Source organism: Paralichthys olivaceus, chromosome 5, assembly GCF_024713975.1.
Source record: "Paralichthys olivaceus isolate ysfri-2021 chromosome 5, ASM2471397v2, whole genome shotgun sequence".
NCBI classification, from domain to species: Eukaryota; Metazoa; Chordata; class Actinopteri; order Pleuronectiformes; family Paralichthyidae; genus Paralichthys; species Paralichthys olivaceus.
This window is the reverse complement of record NC_091097.1, coordinates 6473253-6491785: the sequence shown is the minus strand read 5'-3', so window position 1 is coordinate 6491785 and position 18533 is coordinate 6473253. Positions and strand designations below refer to the sequence as shown.

At 40.1% G+C, this 18533-nt stretch overlaps 1 protein-coding gene across 4 annotated transcripts in view; it reads right to left on the bottom strand.

The window, feature by feature from the left end:
* The window catches only part of spop (speckle type BTB/POZ protein), a 93088-nt gene extending 87755 nt beyond the window's left edge, over positions 1 to 5333 (bottom strand). For 2 of the 4 annotated variants that reach the window (XM_020094185.2, XM_020094187.2), the window contains exons 1-2: positions 5226 to 5333; positions 4366 to 4499 (exon numbers count right to left, since the gene is read on the bottom strand). The gene's annotated coding sequence lies outside the window, so the exon portion shown is untranslated. The remainder of the gene's footprint in view (positions 1 to 4365; positions 4500 to 5225) is intronic. The other 2 variants (XM_020094188.2, XM_020094186.2) reach the window with 2 other exon arrangements.
* Between the last annotated feature and the right edge of the window lie 13200 nt (positions 5334 to 18533).

The window sequence follows — 18533 nt, the reverse complement described above, 5'->3', positions numbered from 1 at the left end:
GTGAACAAATACAGTACATGGATTACTGGCTGCGGCAGAGACAAACTGAGGAATGGTGCAGTGCAGACATATTTCTTTTGATGAAATTCACTTTACAGTTTACTACTAATCTTCACATTAACTCCAAGTAAACATTTGATATAAATATAAGGAAATATTGAACTAGTAATAATATGGCAATGAGTCCAAGATGTAATTGTCGAATCTCTGAAGTGTAACTGAGGCTTGAAACTGTTTAATCATACATTTTATTATGAATAACTATAACTAAAGAGAAAACGCAAATACAACCACATATATAGAACTTGAGGAAATAAACATATTTCTTATGTAAACATAAATGCAGATCTTTTCTGAATAGTTTATTCTGTAAAATAAAACTTTTCACATTATGAAACATAAACGCAGATACCGATAATGTGTGGGAAAAGCTCATTACGGCCGATATTATATGCCAACGTATAAATCAGATGGGCTCAGGCAAAAAACGATTGCACATGGAAAGATCCTGGTACCTGTGGACAAGCGGGCGCAGTGCTGGTTGTTAAGTCTGGAAGGAACAACCTGTGATACCTGCGTATTCTGCATTATACCCTGAAAATACAGGTGCATGTCCTCGACAAACCAACATAACCATACTATTTAATGTTTCTAAAGTAGGCAACGATTATTAACAGCACCTAGCGAAACACGGGAGTCTGGCTGCACTTTTCCTCACAAGCTGTTACCCATGTAAAGGGTGAGGCAAGCAGGTAATAGCGACAAATATAGGGCCTTAAACGACGACAGCTTTACGATGCCTGAGCGGCCACTACGACTCCATTCCTGTCAGATCCTATTAGCTTGGCCTCCACTGTGCGTTTCGATTGGCTCTTGGCCTATTCCCAGCAGTTACAGAAGCACCTCCCGTAAATAAACCAAATGGCTGCATCTTGTAGTGTATGAAGGGCAGGGGGGGGACAGAGGGAGGCGAGGGGGGGTCCGGGCAGCTGGGCACTTGTGTGTAAAGAACATCCGACAGAGCGGTTGAATAGTTTAATATACAGCACCAGGCTGAATGGACGCAGTCAACAAGAGGGACAGCTCGACACATATCAGTGTAAGAGTTTAAATTTGACTGGTGTTTAAGAAGAATACAAGCAGCCAAGCGAGGGAAGCGCTGTTAAATCAAGACAAGTGGTCTCATTCCACTCCACACACACTCCCATAAACAAAGTAAAAAGTGTATCTGCCAGCTGCCAGGTGGAAGTCTAAGGGAAGGCCACCTGTCTAATAACCGTTTCTGATGCACAGAGCTCAGCAATATGAAACTAAGCATCTGGCCTGTCCCCTTCAAACTGATCTTGTTAACAGCACAAGTGTCACAGTTCCTCACACAGAATTCATTTGGGTGGTTCACCTAAACAGCTTTTTTTTCCCCCCTCACCAAAAATATAATTTTGTGTTTGTCAATTCAACCAATTAGGGCTTGTGATGGCAATGTGGTTTTGCCACCAACACTCAACCACCAGATGTCCACTGGACATTTGAAGAAGAGCAGAGAGTGAGGATTTATTGGTTGTTGTCCAGCTAAGCCAGGAGCGATTTATCCAAGACACTTCTTTCTTTCTTTACAAACCAAAAAGCCCTGCAGTAAAATTAAATGGATTTGTAAATTCCAGGGACAATTATTAATAATGCAATGCTAGACATGCTGCTGCTAAATTAGTTTTTTTTTTTAACTGCATTTGGAACAGGTACAGATAAAAAAAAACAACTGGACTGAAACTAAGTATGCTGACAGAAGAAAGGCTGGCAGCGCTGCTCACAAAGTGAAATTTAATCAGCTACTTGTGCTTCAAACTTCTAAAAGAAATAATAATATTACAAAAGAAATCTATTTGGGGGGGTATAAAAAGAGCATATATAGTATTTGCAATTACAAATCAATATCATAATAAATGGGATAGGAGTACATGTCAGTTACATAGATTTTTATGATGCCACATACCTTTGTGAGTTTAGGTAGTTCTTATCACATTGATGTATGTCCAGTAACTTTGTTATGGCTAGTTATCTGATTCTATAAAAGCGTAATCAGGCATCAATGGCAGAGTCTCACTCATGATTAGTCAAACGCGTGTATTAGCTGGATCCATCCCCCAATCACTACTGCACAGACTCTGGCTCTTAATGCACAAGATGTCAGCGTTCGTATCCAAGATGTTTTGGTTTCATTTCTGGGCAGTGGGAGGAAGTGAAGACACGTTGTTCACCTTTATACGACAGTCTATGTGCTGTGTGTAGCATCATATAACTTTATATAAGGGTCACTGAATGCTGTGTATAGTTGGTACAGTTCAACCTCCTGCAACCACCCTGATCCTTAGATCTAGACTTGAGGATAGAAAAGCATCCATTTTAAATTCAACCACATTTTGTGTTCAACTTTGACACAACAGAAACAGTGTTGTCTATACATTATTATTGCTATTATTAGTAGTAGTAGTAATCAGTGATATTATTTTATTATTGTTGTATTTTCTGCTTTATTTACTTTCTGATCTTCAGTCTATAATTTCTCTATTCTGTGTTTCTTTATTATTCACACCAGATAGTGGCATTACATCTCATCCTTTTTTCAATAAGTGCAGAAGCGGGACTTTTTCACACTGTGATGAAGTGACTGGGACAACTGCAGCAGTAAAACTGTGAAATGAAGTCAAATACTACCTGAAAACAGCAGAAAGTTGTTTTTCAGATGGAGCAGCAGCCTTTTAAAAAGACTTCAAATATATCCACAGACTTTTGCACCAACATAAGTAATTTTACTGACAGATATGGAAAGAATGTGATTGACAGTAGGAGAGGAACAGTTAAAAGCTAAAAATGCAAAGCCAGCCTACAAGTTATCTTTGAGATTTAAATATTTTTACCCATTGACTGTTATGAATCAAACAAGACTCCCATTCAAAGCATTTCTAAGCTCCCACTTTCCTCCCTACTCATGCATACAGTTCCAGCACAGCTGAGTGGAAAAACACTGTGGAACAAACCAACTGAATCAGCTACTCCACCAACTTGCTCCTCATTAGTCACCAAAAATAAGAATTGAGAAGCATTTCACTTGTTTTTAACAGTTAAATATTTATTTATGATTATTCAATTATTATTAATTCATCATGATTTATTTTAACAATCTACCAAATAGTTAGTTAGTCAATTGTTCATGACCTGGCTCTATAATGTGTTTTGTCAATGCAATTGTTTTCTCATTATCAAGCCGTAAATTAGGACCGCAACAAATGGTTAATGATGATTAACCATGTTGATTAAATTCTTGATTAATCAATAAATTGCTTTGTCTGTAAAATGTCAACACAACAAACCAAAGCTGTGCATGTGTTCAAATGTCTCCCTTTGTCCAACCAACAGTATAAAACTCAAACATATTCCGTTATTTGAGAAGCTGGGATCAGCAAATATTTCAAATTTAAAAAAATTATTGTTTGATCATTCAGAAAGTTTCTGATTACCGTTCTGTCAATTAACTAATTGATTTATGAACTAATTGCTGATTAGCTGATCTTGTTGTTACTTTGAACTTGTTCTGTAAATAGTGCATTAAATATTGTCATTATTGATTATCCTGTTGATTATTATTACAGAGCCAAAGATAATGTCTTGTTTAGCCCAAGACAAGAAAATGCAGCACACTCTCATGTTTCAGAAGAATATAAATTACTTATCAATTATTGAACTTAAAATAGCTTCTTCTTAATTTGTCTATCAACAAAGAATGAATTCAACCTATTGTTAAAGCTCAAGAAGTATAAATAAGTCAATTGTAGTGTTCTTGTCATATCATAAAATGGTCAATTCCACATAGGATTAAATGGTGCACACTGACATGACATAAATAACAACTTCTGGTGATTGACACTCCTGCTCCAAATTAGAAAAAACAGTCATTTATAGGAATGTTTTTTCTACATTTTCTACATTTCCTCACACCCCACTTTATGAAATAAAGTGTCAGTCCAAGGACCACATGTCTGTATTTCCCCATGAGGATTTTCTAACACAGTCTGCTATTTCTATTACTCACTATTCTGTTCCTCAACATCCAATCAGCCCACAATACTCCACAAGGTTTCCATCCCATGCCTTCTGTCGCAGCTGTGCTTGGAACAAGTATATCTGATATAGACCTGCAACAATCCAATCAATTATTTGATTGGAAGACGGACAGAAAATGTATCTTTAAAACTTTTGATAATCAATTAATCATTCAATTTAAGAACACCAGCTTCTCTGGGCTATACAACTTAGTTTAGATGTTCGACAAAACAAGGCATGTAAAGTTCAGTGTGAAAATAACTTTACCTTTTTCTGAAACTTTCCCCCACATCCCACCGTCCTCCCTGGGGGACCGATTCTGCTGCGACTCAGCTTGATTGAAGAGGTTTTGTGCCGTCCTCTGACATCATATAGACTAAACAATCAGTCGAGAGAACAATCTGCAGATGAATCGATAATGAAAATAATCTTTGCTTGCAGCCCTTGTCTTGTTGTTTATTCAATTAAGACTTTAAAACGTCCTAATTGTGAGTTAAATCACAATACTCATCCTGATGACAGAAAAGGCCATTCATGAAACCGAGTCAATATTGTCTAATTAAAGCAATAAACCCAATTCATCAGTCTCAAAGCCACTTTATGACTACTTGTTGCGTTGGTATCATTGTCACGTCAGTCGACATAGCAGTGGCCTCTCCTCAGGCTGATCAGCAGGGTTTTCTCAGTGTAGTGCTGCTGTCCTGCGCTGAGCATGGAGGTGCAACAGTGGAGGGATCAACTACAGTGGGGGGGTCACTATTTGGCAGGATTCGCAAGACTGAGCGGAACGATCCAGCGCAACGTGTCTTCTCCTGGTGGGCTCATTATTTTGCATGAGGGAAATTTGCCAGCTGATGTGACGTCCACATCCAAGCAGCGGCAGGACACGGAGAAATGACAAAGAGCAGCCGGAAAGTCCTCGGCAGATCCCCGCAGCGCAGACACCCAACCCGCACCCTTACGAGCCTGCTAACATTAGCCAGCTAGCGGCTAATGTTTACGCTGCGTAAAAGTGCTGCGAGCGTTAAATCACGGCCAAACTTACAACATGCGTCAATGCCGGTGATATATCGTGACAGGCAGGGAACAAGTAAAGGAAGAGGTTGTTCTGAAGCGGTCGAACTCACCTTTTGTTTCGCAGTTCCATGAGAGGGCTGAAGGGTTTTTGACAAGTGCTGTCACCGCACTTCCGGGTGAGCCTGTGACGTGTACGGGTGCGTCACAAGCGTGTGGCCATGCTGGGATTGTTTTGATTGTGGAGCAGGTAGATTCTCTGTGGGGGGGGATCTACCTGGGAATTGGTCTGATTAAAGCCGGATTGTGTTTTGGCGATAATATCAAAGACACTTCTGCATCAAATATGTGCAGCTACAAAGAACTGTGAACTGGCGGATGAAACAATGTAGGAATGCTTTGGGTGTTTTGGCTGGGTGTATATGTTATAAGGATAAAAACTGCACAAACAAATCAGTGTCAGGATAAGGATTTTTTCTCTATGTTTTGACAGTGATGAGTTAGATAGAATCAATTAAGTAAGTGGGAAAATTACACATTCACATTAAGAGATGCACTGACTCTAAACCAAATTCTGGACTAAAAAGCAAAGATGATGATCCATTATTTTAGTACTTTTAACGTTTTGATGATTTTTCTGTCTGTCTGTCTTCTGTCTATCTTCTTTTTTTCATTCTCTGTATCTCTACAATAACTTTGGAGATGAACCCCTGGAATCTGCATTTTATACCTTTGCTAATCAAAATTCGAAAACACTCTTAAATTATACTTCACTATAAAATATATAAGTACACTGGATATTTTTGTCGCATTTCACTATTGCTAGGGGTTGGATTAATTAATATACAGGCAACAGAAGTGAGACTATATATAGAGCGAGAGAGAGAGACAGAGAGAGAGAGAGAGAGAGAGAGATAGATAGATAGATAGATAGATAGATAGATAGATAGATAGATAGATAGATAGATAGATAGATAGATAGATAGATTATGTTAATATAAACAAGTGTGAGGTCATATGTTTAGGTCATATGTTGAAATAAAACTGACATAACAAACACAACTAAACCATCCATCAATAGACAGTGTCAAGTCATTCAGTAAATTACAATACACCTCAGTAATAGTAAAGTCAGCAAACACTTCATGTCATGTGTAAACTAAGGACTTTCTCTGTTGCCCCCACTCCCAAATTAATGTCCAACCCTTCTTGCTGGATTGTTTCAACAAAAACAACATCACATATTCTACTATGTTTTTATTATGACACATGATCAAAGGCAGATTATTTATTTATCTGTATGACTCACTCTAAAATAACTGATTCCATTAAAAACCTAAGAGAACCCAGAGTTTACTGTATAAAAGACCTTATCAATAATCATGAAACTTGACTGATCCTGACTATGTATGTTAAAAGCATGTGTAAAACGTATATTTCAAGTTTACTTGGAGCTGGACATCAGCGTTGAAGCCTAAAACTAAATCTGTTTTTCTGCCAGCGTGCTGTAGCCACCCGTTGATCGACAATTCATCTTCAATAAAAAGTAGATTTTTTTTTGATAGTAATTGCTTCAATTTATTTCCAGAATTCTAATCATTATGAGCATACATTTGGGATTTTGTATTTTCAGGCAAACCCTATTAAATGCAGAAAACTTTGCCATGTGTGTTTTTTTTTTTGTGAATTATTGCCCTCATAAAAGTGGGTCATCACAGCAGGAAACAGATGCAAGCAAGATGAGTGGGGATACAATAGATAAAGCATCAAGCAATTAAAAATCTATTGAGAATGATGGAATATATAAATTAGTGTACAGTGTCTTTGTGCAGATCTGGGGCTTCGCTGGCTCAACGAGTTGACAGGAAAAGACGTGCGATAATATGATTATGACTGTGATGCTAGCATTATAATTGGCTATGAAAAGAAGGGTGTGCAGGCTGGTTTATTCTGCAGATGTGTGTAGGCAGTGTTGCAGATATTAAGTCACCACATGTGGATATAGCTGCTCATGTAGGTTATCTTGGCAATTTCGCGATGTTATAGAAATATCATAACATGATTTTCTCTTTTGAAGATTTAAATCCATTCATCCAACTTTAACAAAAACACAAGGGATAAACTATGCATTTTCTGTGATGCTCATCCAAACGGTTGTCTGGTGGGATATTTACTTTAAGGCAAAGTAAATTAGAGAGATAAACAAACAAAAAGTACTGATGAAATCTGGCAATTGAATAAAGAAGAGAGAAAACAAAGTTGTAACGACACCTGGAATTTTTTTTCCTCCTGGGAATGTTTGATCTCTTGAGGAAGCGAATTGCTGCAATGATGATATTCATGAGATCCTTTTGCATCTCTGCAACAATCCAATTCCCCACAGATTTAAATTCTATACATCTGTGTTGACATTCTGTATCGCTGCTCTCATATTGTAAACAATAATCAGAACTTTTTTTTCTCTCTGTTTGTGTTTTTTAATGATTAGTGCTTCACTACTCGATTCATAATGTGGAATTTTCCCAGGCGGTGGGATGTTTCAGTACATGAAATTGTATTACTGTGTGACGGTCCCAGCTTGCTGCACAGGTCTGGCACCGTGTTCAGCCGTAGCTCAGCTCTGGAGTTTTATGCAATTATAAATAAATAAGCATGTGGACGGGAAGAAGACAGGGCCCTATGGGGACAAGCTGAGAGAAAATAGAGGAAGTTTAATTAAAGCTGCAAACTCCTACACACAGACACGCGCATGGCGCACGGGCAAACCGAAAAAAACGTATAAGTGTTTGTGTATGCATCTCCCTTGCAACTATACAAAACAGAAAATTAAGTGAGCGTGCATGTGCTGTGTTAGTATCCACATGCATCTGTGCGTGAACATGTCGACAGTCTATACCGCAAAAGAAAAACATGAATGTGGAGCAATCCCATGATGTTTAGATAAGGTTGCCTAAAATTCTTTATCACACAGTTTTTCTTGTTTTACCTCCCTGATAACAAAGGCAAAGGCATTTTAATTGTCTCTTCCAGTACTTCACCCCCAGTCAACTCACTATCACACCCTCTACACACCCACAGTGAAATGATTTGGTGTATGCTGCTGTGTTTTTTGTTACATTATTTTCTGCAAAATGATTGAACCGCCAGTCTCCTTGTAATTACCTAAGGGGTGCAGGCAAAAGCACAGCCAGTAAAAGGCTGATGAGGGAGTATTGAATTTGCACTTCAATTAGAGTGCTTATAAAGTGTGGATTACACAAGGACTCCAGGGCCACAGCTCTCACTCAATTACCACAGTGCACTACGGAAGGAGGGACAGCATATGCAGGAAGGGGTGGACAGCCAAGGCATCGGGCTAAAGGAGCAAGGTGACGCAAGAAGACAGGAGGAGAAAAAGTAAGAGATGTCAAGTATTTGCGCGGCCGGAGCCAAGTATTTAATCTGGATGGATCCGTGCAAAGACAAGGACGGAGAAAAGGATTAGATGAGGAGGAACAACTGGAGGGAGATCCATCCATGTGTGACTCAGGTCTCCCGCTCCCAGTTCTGGCCTTGGATTCAACAAGGACGTCTGAAAACATGCATCCATTAAACTTCCCGGCGCTACACAATGTGGCATCACACTGATTCCAAATGCCTGTGTGTGTGTATGTGTGTGTATGTGTGTGTGTGTGTGTGTGTGTGTGTGTGTGTGTGTGTGTGTGTGTGTGTGTGTGTTCACGCACATACGCATTCATTTCCATTCTCTGTGTTGTTTACAAATGTCTCCTTGAAGTTGAGGGGGTTTTACAGAAGACTCTGTTCAAAATGAAGCAAAAAAAAAAGTCAACAATGTGTCTGAGTCCCTGAGTAAATTCTCAAATGGATTATTGAGCCAATGAGCGAAAATCACCAGCCATTTAGAGTGGATTTGTCTGCAAGGCAGCGATAAACGGCAGCTCGCCTTTCTACGGCTTAGCTCCTTGATTCTGAGAAGGAGATGCTTGAAGGACATGCTTTTAGAGTAAACAGACCAATGGCAGTGAAGAAAGAGGGAAATTTTCAATTTGACTGCACGGCTAAACTTATGAAGACGTAGTGAGATGAAATGAATGTGAATAATTAATTGTTTTAGAGCTAAATGCAGGTTTCATGGTGTTTAATTACTGGTTGTGATGTTTGCCCGAGGCACAGTAAGCTTTCAATGATTTAAGATGAAAATCCTTTTTACAGTTGCATAAGGAGGCTGCACAAACACAGCATGAGAGCGTTGTTGGATACAAACAGAGGTTTACCTGAACGAGGAAAAATGTCCAGAAAATAGGATTCCATTTACCTGAGTTTGTCTTTTACGTATGAAAACGCAGCACGAGATTGTCTGTGTCAGACGTGAGCACAACAGCAGGGAAATGTCTGGAACATTCAGGCGAGGGGGGGTGCAAACCTTTGGATTTACTGGTCAGTCTATTGTCTGACCCTCACCTCTGGTCACAATCTCTGGGTAGTGACGAAAGGAAAAGATTGCAGCCCAAATGTTCTCTGTTGGATGGCTGCCTCAGCCTTAGAGATATGTTGATGTGTAGAATCACTGCTCCTCGTCATTGAGGTGGTGTAGGCATCTAGTCAGGATGCCTGCCGGCTGCCTTCCATTCCAGACACGCCTCAACTGGGAGGAGACCCTGAAATAGACTCGCTGGAGGGACTACATATCCCATCTGGCCTGGGAACACCTCAGGGTCCCCCAGGAAGAGCTGTAAGGTGCGGCTGGGGAGAGGGACGTCTGGAATATTCACTTGGCTGGCTACCTCTACGACCCGAGAAGACGGATGATGCTGAGAGCAGTGTTGTTGTTTGCAGCAACCCATATCGCCAAAAGCTCTAGAATCTCGTTGTCTTTCTAAGTCAACATCTTCATTGGCGTATTCTGTGTGTAGGACTCCTCTTTTTGTCCTAATATATTTGTATTCTTCCAATTTTGCATTAATTTCATGAACCTAACAGAAAAGGGGATTTTATATAAGCATGTTACTTTAATTTCCCAGACTCTTCTGTTCAGATCATCTCCTTCCTCCCCTCCACCTTTCTCTCCCTCGCTCTCTCTCTCTTCCAGTGCTACTGTCAACAAAGAATGTGCAGGCTTCCCACAGGCCCTAAAGGAATCTCTCACACTACACTCACATAATCACTTCAGACCCGGCTGTTTAGGCCGACATGTCCACTGGGACTTACCAGCCACGCGCTGCAGGCCAAATCAGACCACTGAGAAAAAAATTAAATAAAAATAAAGATTAAAAATAAAAAAATCAGCCGCAACGGTGAAACAAAGAAGTGGAAGCCAGACAGAGGAGCGTGACCGGTCTGAGAACATCAAGGATTTGTCATCCGGTGGCTGAATGTCACACTCTCCTCCTTCAGTAATGGGATGATTTGGTGGCCTCCTGTATGAAAATGATAGACTGTGCAAGTCGTCCTTTGAATACACAATACACACTTGCCCATTGTCTATGAACATATGCATTTATATGTGTTGCTTTGTGTGTGTGTGGCAGGTCCAGCAGGATTCATTGTCTGCCATAAGCCCAGTTTCAATTCCATCATCCTTTCCTAAGACCAAATGGGATCCAGAGCTTCATCCACTTATATCAAAGACGCTGCGTTTAATGACATGTTTAATGACTCCTTACATCGGCAAATGGGCTTTATTTGAAATCTCCAGTGCCGTCAGGAAAAAGCCTTTTCTCCTCCAATTAGAGGCATCCTTTGGAAGACAGACTCCCTGTTCAGAGCGAGGATCATTTTTTCTCTTCAGTGGAGAAAGGAGAGCTGTTGATGCTCAGTCCCTCACTAATGTCAGACTCAAACAGGCTGGAAATGCATTCAAATATCAAGGTGGGAAAATATATCTTACAAAGGCAGGCAGCGACCGAAGCCTCATGGGAGTTGATAGCTTCGGAAAAGGAGAAAAGAGAAAGGTATGCATTATATTAGACTCAAGATCGCCTCATTGTGTTTAATGGACATCATCTTCAAATATTTCCACTTAACACTCCACTTTCACTTTTCCTACTTTTTTGCGTACTCAAATCCATTATAGTGAATTTCTGTGTCCAGTCATTTTTGCACTTTGTGTAAAATAGTGATTAACGACAACAGCAGTTATTAATGATGTATTTGTATCAACATAAATGCTTCGCTGAAAAGTTGCACATTTGCAAATGTGTTTTTCTGAATTAGGCAAATGATGATTATGAAAGTAGCACATCCTTGCTGTGAGTGTAGTTTGCCTCTATGAAACAAATTATTAATATCTTAATTAACAACTACAACATGAAAAGTATGAGACACGTAACGAGAATGAAAGATGCTTGCTTTTCTCGAGCTGTCGGAGGCTGAGTTATGCAGCTCAGTTTGATTGACTCCACAGGCTAATTCCCCTCCAGCATTGACTTGCACAGCAGCATTTGCATAGCAAAGGGTGAGTGTGTGTAGAAGCTGAAAGGTTTTCAGGGTAAACATATGAGCAATACCACATGTTTTAGAATATTATTTATGTTATGCATTGTTTCAATATGAAATTGATGAATCAAAGATAAAACACAGCTCTGTGTTCTACTCTAAAAACACTTTAAATTTAAAGGGGAACTCAAGCACTACAGTGATGTTCTTCTATGAAGTTGGACTCAAAAGAGACAGATTAAAGTAGATAATACATTTCCTGCTGAAAATTAGATGTGAATGGAAATGCTTTGTTGAATCAAACTGAAAAAGCATTATGTCACCAGGTCCTTGCATGATGACCCCAATGGAGAAGCCTCCCACAGACACCACTTATGAAATCCAAAATTGCATATACGCGTGAATATTTCAAATAGTATGACGAGTAGGAAAAAGAAAAATTACAACAGGGATGTCCTGAACAAGCTGAACATTTTGATTGTTTAATGGTTTAAATCTGTTGTAGCGTGCAGGAGTTGGCAACAGAACCCCAAAAACTGAGACAGAAAAACATACAGAAGAAGAAAAATGTTCTCTGCATTAACAGTAATGAAATTTAAGCAGCACTTATATTCTTACAGTGGTTTTAAGGGCAATTCATTCATGTGGAGTCAAACAGTGAAGGTGCAATATGATGCCATCCATCGTTAATGTAACCTCCAAATCTCAAACTCAATCTCAGCGTTTGGAAAGAAATAATTCACAGACTGTATAGTTGTTCAAATGTTGGAAATATGTGCAAAAAAAAATGAAACCAAATCCTCTTGATTGCCCCCTGGTGGCTAACTGCAATGTAAGTCATAAACCTTGCATGCTTCATGTTAGCAGGTGGGACAAACACCAAACTAAAACATTGAAGTGCACATAAATACATATTTCCCAAAGATAGAATAAAAGAAACTTTTATCATACTACTGTATATTCAAGTGTTCGTTTTTCTGGTAAGTTTTCATCAGTTACTTGATGCCATATAAACAGGGTGAGACGTTATGATTGACACTGATCCCCGATTGGTCATGTGTGTGTACTGGGGGAACCTCAATACCCTGGATCCAACCCCCAGTCGCTGCTGCACAGACTGTGGCTTCAAATGACATCAAAAGGTCAATATCCTGTATATGGGATATTTTAGCTTCAATGGGAGGTGGCGTCATCCATCTTTATTGACTATGAATTAAACACATCCCAAAATGTAATGGCATAGAAGACTGATAGAAATTGTCAGAGACTTTCATCACTGTTTCGAGTTACAAATAAGAATACAAGCAAAACTTGTGAGATCAGTGTAAAATATAATTCACAACATTTACTCTGATGAGGCCTTCGCCTGTGTCCTTTAAACTGCTGTCATTAACTTCAACTCAAGTAGTTTATGAGACATAGAGGACACTGGCTGTCTTTCAAGGCTTTGACACGCTTGGCTTCATCTCAAACATCTTGCACTATTACTCTGCTCCTAATTCAGGGGATAAACAAGGACACGAAACAAAATGCCAGAAAAGTAGCTGCATGAAGAGCAAATGGAGCAGCATCCTGTCAACAAACACTCCATTTGTCATTTCATTTAACCACCTCATCTCCGCCTTGCTGCTGTATCTGTGAAGGCGTCCGCCTGTTAGATGCAATTTTCTGCCCGCTAACCAGCAGCTGAAGCTCAGTGGACTTGTACAAAACCCTTGTTTTCCTGATACAGCTTGGACATAATGACCTCGTGCCACAGGTCGAAACAGTTTTTCTGTCCTCCAACCCCCAAATGAGGCTGCCTCTGGTCATTAGGGACCCCGCTTTTTAGAAACACAGAAAAACAACCAGCGCCGTGGCCATTAAAGATGCCATCGACTTTTTAATTAAGTCTCATAAAGCGCCTATCAATGTGAGGGCTGTAATGTACAACGGCATAAAGCCAATCCCATCCCATTTCTGTGTTCTTTGAGGCTTTAACTGATCTGTTCTCATTTCACGCTATTAGAGGAGGTCTAGGACTGTAACACTTAACATCTCAGCGGTCCCGGGCCTAATTCCTCATCATGTGCCATAATCCAATTCCATCATTTCATAGTAGCTTTTTTTCTCTTCTTCAGCAAATATCGTGGCAGCTTGGGTTTATTTGTGTGGCAAAAAGGCCAGTTTGTAAGTTGTGAAAAGCCACTTCACTAAAAAGAAGAAAGAGCAAAACAAAAGCTTTTATTTTAAACAGCATTGTTCCAGGTATGAGACGTTTCCAAAGTTAAAGATGCTTTCCAATGTTTTCTGTTCCTCTGAACAGTGATCAAACCAGCCCCAGATGACCTGAGACAAAGTTTGGAGGTCTGGAGGGTTTGCAACACAGAACCAGGCCACAGATGTGTTTTATCCCTTAATATTTCTATTCCCTGCGAACAAGTGTCTGTTCTAGTGTTCAAAAATCAGTCTTTTGACATCTGAGAACTGTAGCATTGTTCTTTGCTTTCCTAGTGTGAGTCAGTACTCCCACGATAGCCTACCAAAAATGAAAATATGGTTAAACCTTTCTAAATCTAGACACAAACCATTCAATTTGTGCTTTATTTTCATGGTGATTTTTTTGATTTTGTTGTATGAATCCATTTATCTAAGCTTTTGTTTCAGCTTTGAGTCTTTCTAGTCTTGCAACATGGCCTATCTGTTTTTTGGAAGAGATTTTAGAGGATTTGAGTGTTTGTGTTAGATAAATCAGACAAAAAAAATGTATGACCTCGATTGACGACTTCGGACTCTCCCGCCACCAAACAGACTTTGAATCCCTCCTTTGATTCCCTCTATAGAGGAGTCATCCTGAGGGGAGGTGATATTGGAGAACCTTCACTCACCTCACACATGGGGCAGGTCACAGTGACCTCAAATCACTGCACATCGAGTTCTGAGCAGCACTGGGGCTACCAGGCTGCAATAAGAAGGCCGACCTCCTTATCTCCAGTTGGCACGAGATGCCGTATCTAATGCTACAGCCAGAAGATGCTGGAAAGTCGGAAACTTTCTGAGGAAGTCCAAGCCAGGAACTGGAACTGGGTGGATTCACTGCAAGATTTCCAAGATGCAATTATCTGATATTATGTGAGCCTGGCAGCACATACTGTAACATTTACTATTATTATAATCCTCACAATGACCTAATGTTGTTGTTTAGTTTTTTGCAAGAAACTTTTGTGGCAAATTGAAATGCACCATTTACCATTTTGCTCATGCTATTACTTAATCTATTTTTACCTGTCTTCATTTAGCTAATGCTTTTATCCAAAGTGACTCACAATAAGTGCATTCAACCATGAGGGTACAGATCCACAACAGCAAGAGTCATTGAAGTACATTAGCCTCTGAAAAGCTAAACTACAAAGTGCTACATGTAAGTGCAACATATAATTGCAACTAACTTTATTTCTTTTTTTTAAATCAGAGTTGGCGATGGATATTAAACCATCATCTTCCTAACAAAGGCACAGTCGGAAGTGATGTGCTTTTAGTCTGCGGCAGAAGATGTGTAGACCGTCTGCTGTCCTGATGTCAATGGGGAGCTTGCTCCAAACTGTCGCGATGTTATTGAGTGGCTATTTGTCCCTTGCAGTGATGGAGCAGCGGGTCTGTCTGTCCAGAGAGAAGGACCCCTCACTTGTGACTCCCCCTAACGTCTCTGCATTTCTTTTTCTCTTGTTCATTTTTTTTCCAAGGTTAGTAAATTGCACAAAATTAAACACTGCATTTCCCTGGGCCATTAGGAAAACACATGCCAAGTATGAACAGTTTGTGCGACATGTGTCCCACATACATACAGACAGACACACGGAAGTTTGTTGAGGTAGCAGGTAGATAAAGTCTGTACAGTTTTATATATGCTGTATAGTTAGGTTGCTTTGGTCCACTCTAAAGTAAAAGTACAATGCCTTTTTGTATTGCCGGCACACAGATGGATTGTATATTTTTGCATGCTGGGTATAATAAGTGATAGTATAAAATCTAAATCATGACATTTGAACTCTGCAACCCATTTAAAGTGCTGTTTTCTTTGTGGAGTACAGTAAGTGAATAGATTTAGCAGCTCTTTGATGAATACATGCTCAGAAGCTCTTCTGACCTCACAGCATAAAAAGTAAGTCAAGCTCGTGTTTTGTGTTTTGAAAGACAGAGTGCGCAGCCTCTTTTCTTCCTCAACACATTGTGCTGCTCCACTAATCAAAGACCTTGAGTCAGGTCCAGGACATTATCTTCAACCAACTGCATAAAGGCAGGAGAAAGAAGGTAATGAGGTTAGCAATATAAATCAGCGCACAAGAAACTCTATTATTGGTAAAGTAATGGGGACCGACGTTGTTTGTAAGCTTCAGCTGTTTGCTTAATTGCAGATCTACAAGCAACACTGACTCTCATTTACATATGTAAATCCTAAGCAGGCCAACAGAGCTCTTCTTGGCAATGCTTCTGTTTGCCTGCAAGAAGGAGAGGGGGGGGGGGGGCTGCCGTGCGCCAAGAGAAAGAGGGAGAGAGATAAACAAACATATGGAAACTAAAATAGAAAATGGAGATGGAGGGGATCGTTTGAGGAGTGATGAGCAGAGACCGTGACAGAGCTACGGGGTGAGCAGAGGTGGTGGGTGGTGGATGACGAGCAGGCCTCTGTCAGCAACTCTGAGCACAATGTCTCCACGCTCCCTGACACATGGCGGCAGTCAGGACGAGGTAAATAAAAGGACATGTTGCTCCTTCGTGTAGGTTAAACCTGAGAGCGCCCCCACAGGTTGTCTGACAGTTGCCAGTGTCCTCAGAGCAGATTCCCCGCTAAGTTCAAGGACTCACACTGATGTACACAGATGTGCGCAGATGTTGGCATGCCTGGGACTGTGATCTGCTAGCATTAGTGGCACGATGTGTTACTAATTCATATAGACAGCTGGGGACAGTAGGAGCAGGTCCCGAGTGTATTACTCGCTTCCAGACAGCATGCCATCAGCTAATATAGCCGGGACAAGTGTTTGTGTGTGTGTGTGTGTGTGTGTGTGTGTGTGAAGAGGAGGAAGTGCCATCAGGTAATAGTAATAGAGCCAAGGAAGAAGGAGCTTGTCTCACAGTCCATAAATGAGAGAGCAGAGATTTTGCAGCCAGACACACTTTGATCCTCATTGTACCAGAGAGACACTGGTAAACAGTGCAGAGAGAAAAGAGTTCAAAGTTGATATTCACTCCTCTTAAAGAGAAAACAAACAAGCAGTGTTTAAAGTAGTATTTGGTCATGATAGATAAATAGACACTCTCTCTCTGTCCATTATTGATTTATATGAGTAGTAATCTCTGTGCTATTAATCAGCAAGATAACAACATAGAATCAACCTATTCCCATTTCATGAATATACATTAATGATTCCAATCATCCACCGACTGTTTAGAGGGAAAACTCAGGTGTGAAGGAATTCATGCATTTTACATTTACGACACAGTTTGACTAAAATATAATTGAAGTATAACTGGGAAAGTTGCTGCAGAGATGTCCATGGCCTCTAACTACGAAGTGATTACCACCAAAATAAAATCTTCTTGCATGTTTTCATTTTATGTGCAAGGGTGATGATGGGCTGAAACCATACGAAGGCCAAAGATAGAAACTGTTGGATGTTTCTCTCAGCATGCTTGGTAAAATAATCATGGTGTTACTTGAAACGGCATCAGACTGGAGAAATGGAAGCCAGTTACTGATATACAATTAATGCGACTTGGCAGCAGAAGAGTCTGGTGTCTCTCTGGTCAATCTCTCTTGCTCTCAATCTTTGCCTCCTTTACACACACACACATACGAGTGTGCACATACACACACACAAAAGGCAGGAGAAATATCAATAAAATTCATTGCCACGTCTCGGCGTATTCCCACTTTGCTCTCCTCCTGTTGACAGACTCCTCCTCTCTCCTTCTGCTGATTTTCAGGCTGTCCTAATTCTCACATCCTCCTGAGGAACCATCAAAGTGGAGCCTCCTGTATTATACTTCTTTGTCCTGCTTTACCCGTTTGTTTTACCCCACTGTGTGCACAGGTGGACTCACACAGTTTTACACATTTGGTGCATAGAGGACACATTATAATAGAGGGTGAGGAACAGTCCAGAAAATAATCCTGCTCCTAGATCACGTTTATAGTGTTGGTGGATGTGTATGTTTGCATGTCCTTTTAATAATATCACATAACCTCCTCCGTTTCGTTCTCTACGTAGAAAATCGAATTTCATTTAGTTTCAAAGGGCCATGGTCTAAAATTGAGAAATGTTATGTGTGTTAAAGGGGAATTCCAGTTTTACATATTTAATGTCCAGTGTTGGCAAGTACCTCTCCTACTTCAACATATAAAAATATCCTATCGTGGCTCCATAGGAAGATATGCACAATCTGATGCATTGCCTCAAGTGATGTCTCTGGAGTCTGCATTGGTTGTAGCTAAAAACTACAAATCTGACAATGAGAAATAAATCTTAGAAAGACGTTTATAAGACCTCTGTAGCCCATCACTCATCTCTGTTCTCTTCTGCTTGATCAGCTGTTAAAAGCATGACACAAAGGAATCTCTGACCAAACTGTCACCAGTCAAATTGCATTGTGAGTAACGGTGCCAGATTCTGAGTCGGAAAAGTGAACCAAATACAGCACATTATACATTTGGTTCTCAATTTCATCCATCCATTATCTATACTGCTCGTCATTGAGGGTCGTTGAGGGCTGGAGCCAATCACAACTGATATTGGGTGAGAGGTGGGGTTCTTGGGTCACCAGCATATCACATCTTTGCTTACGCTGAATTCATTTTTATCCTTTATCTACTGGTATTTTCTTTAAAGGCTCAAACTATACAAAATATCAGATTCAGCACCACGGACAGCTCCAGTCTGGAATTTGTCCAATGCCAGCGTACAAAGAGAATTAGGCTTATTATTTATTTTCCATCTAGCATTTTA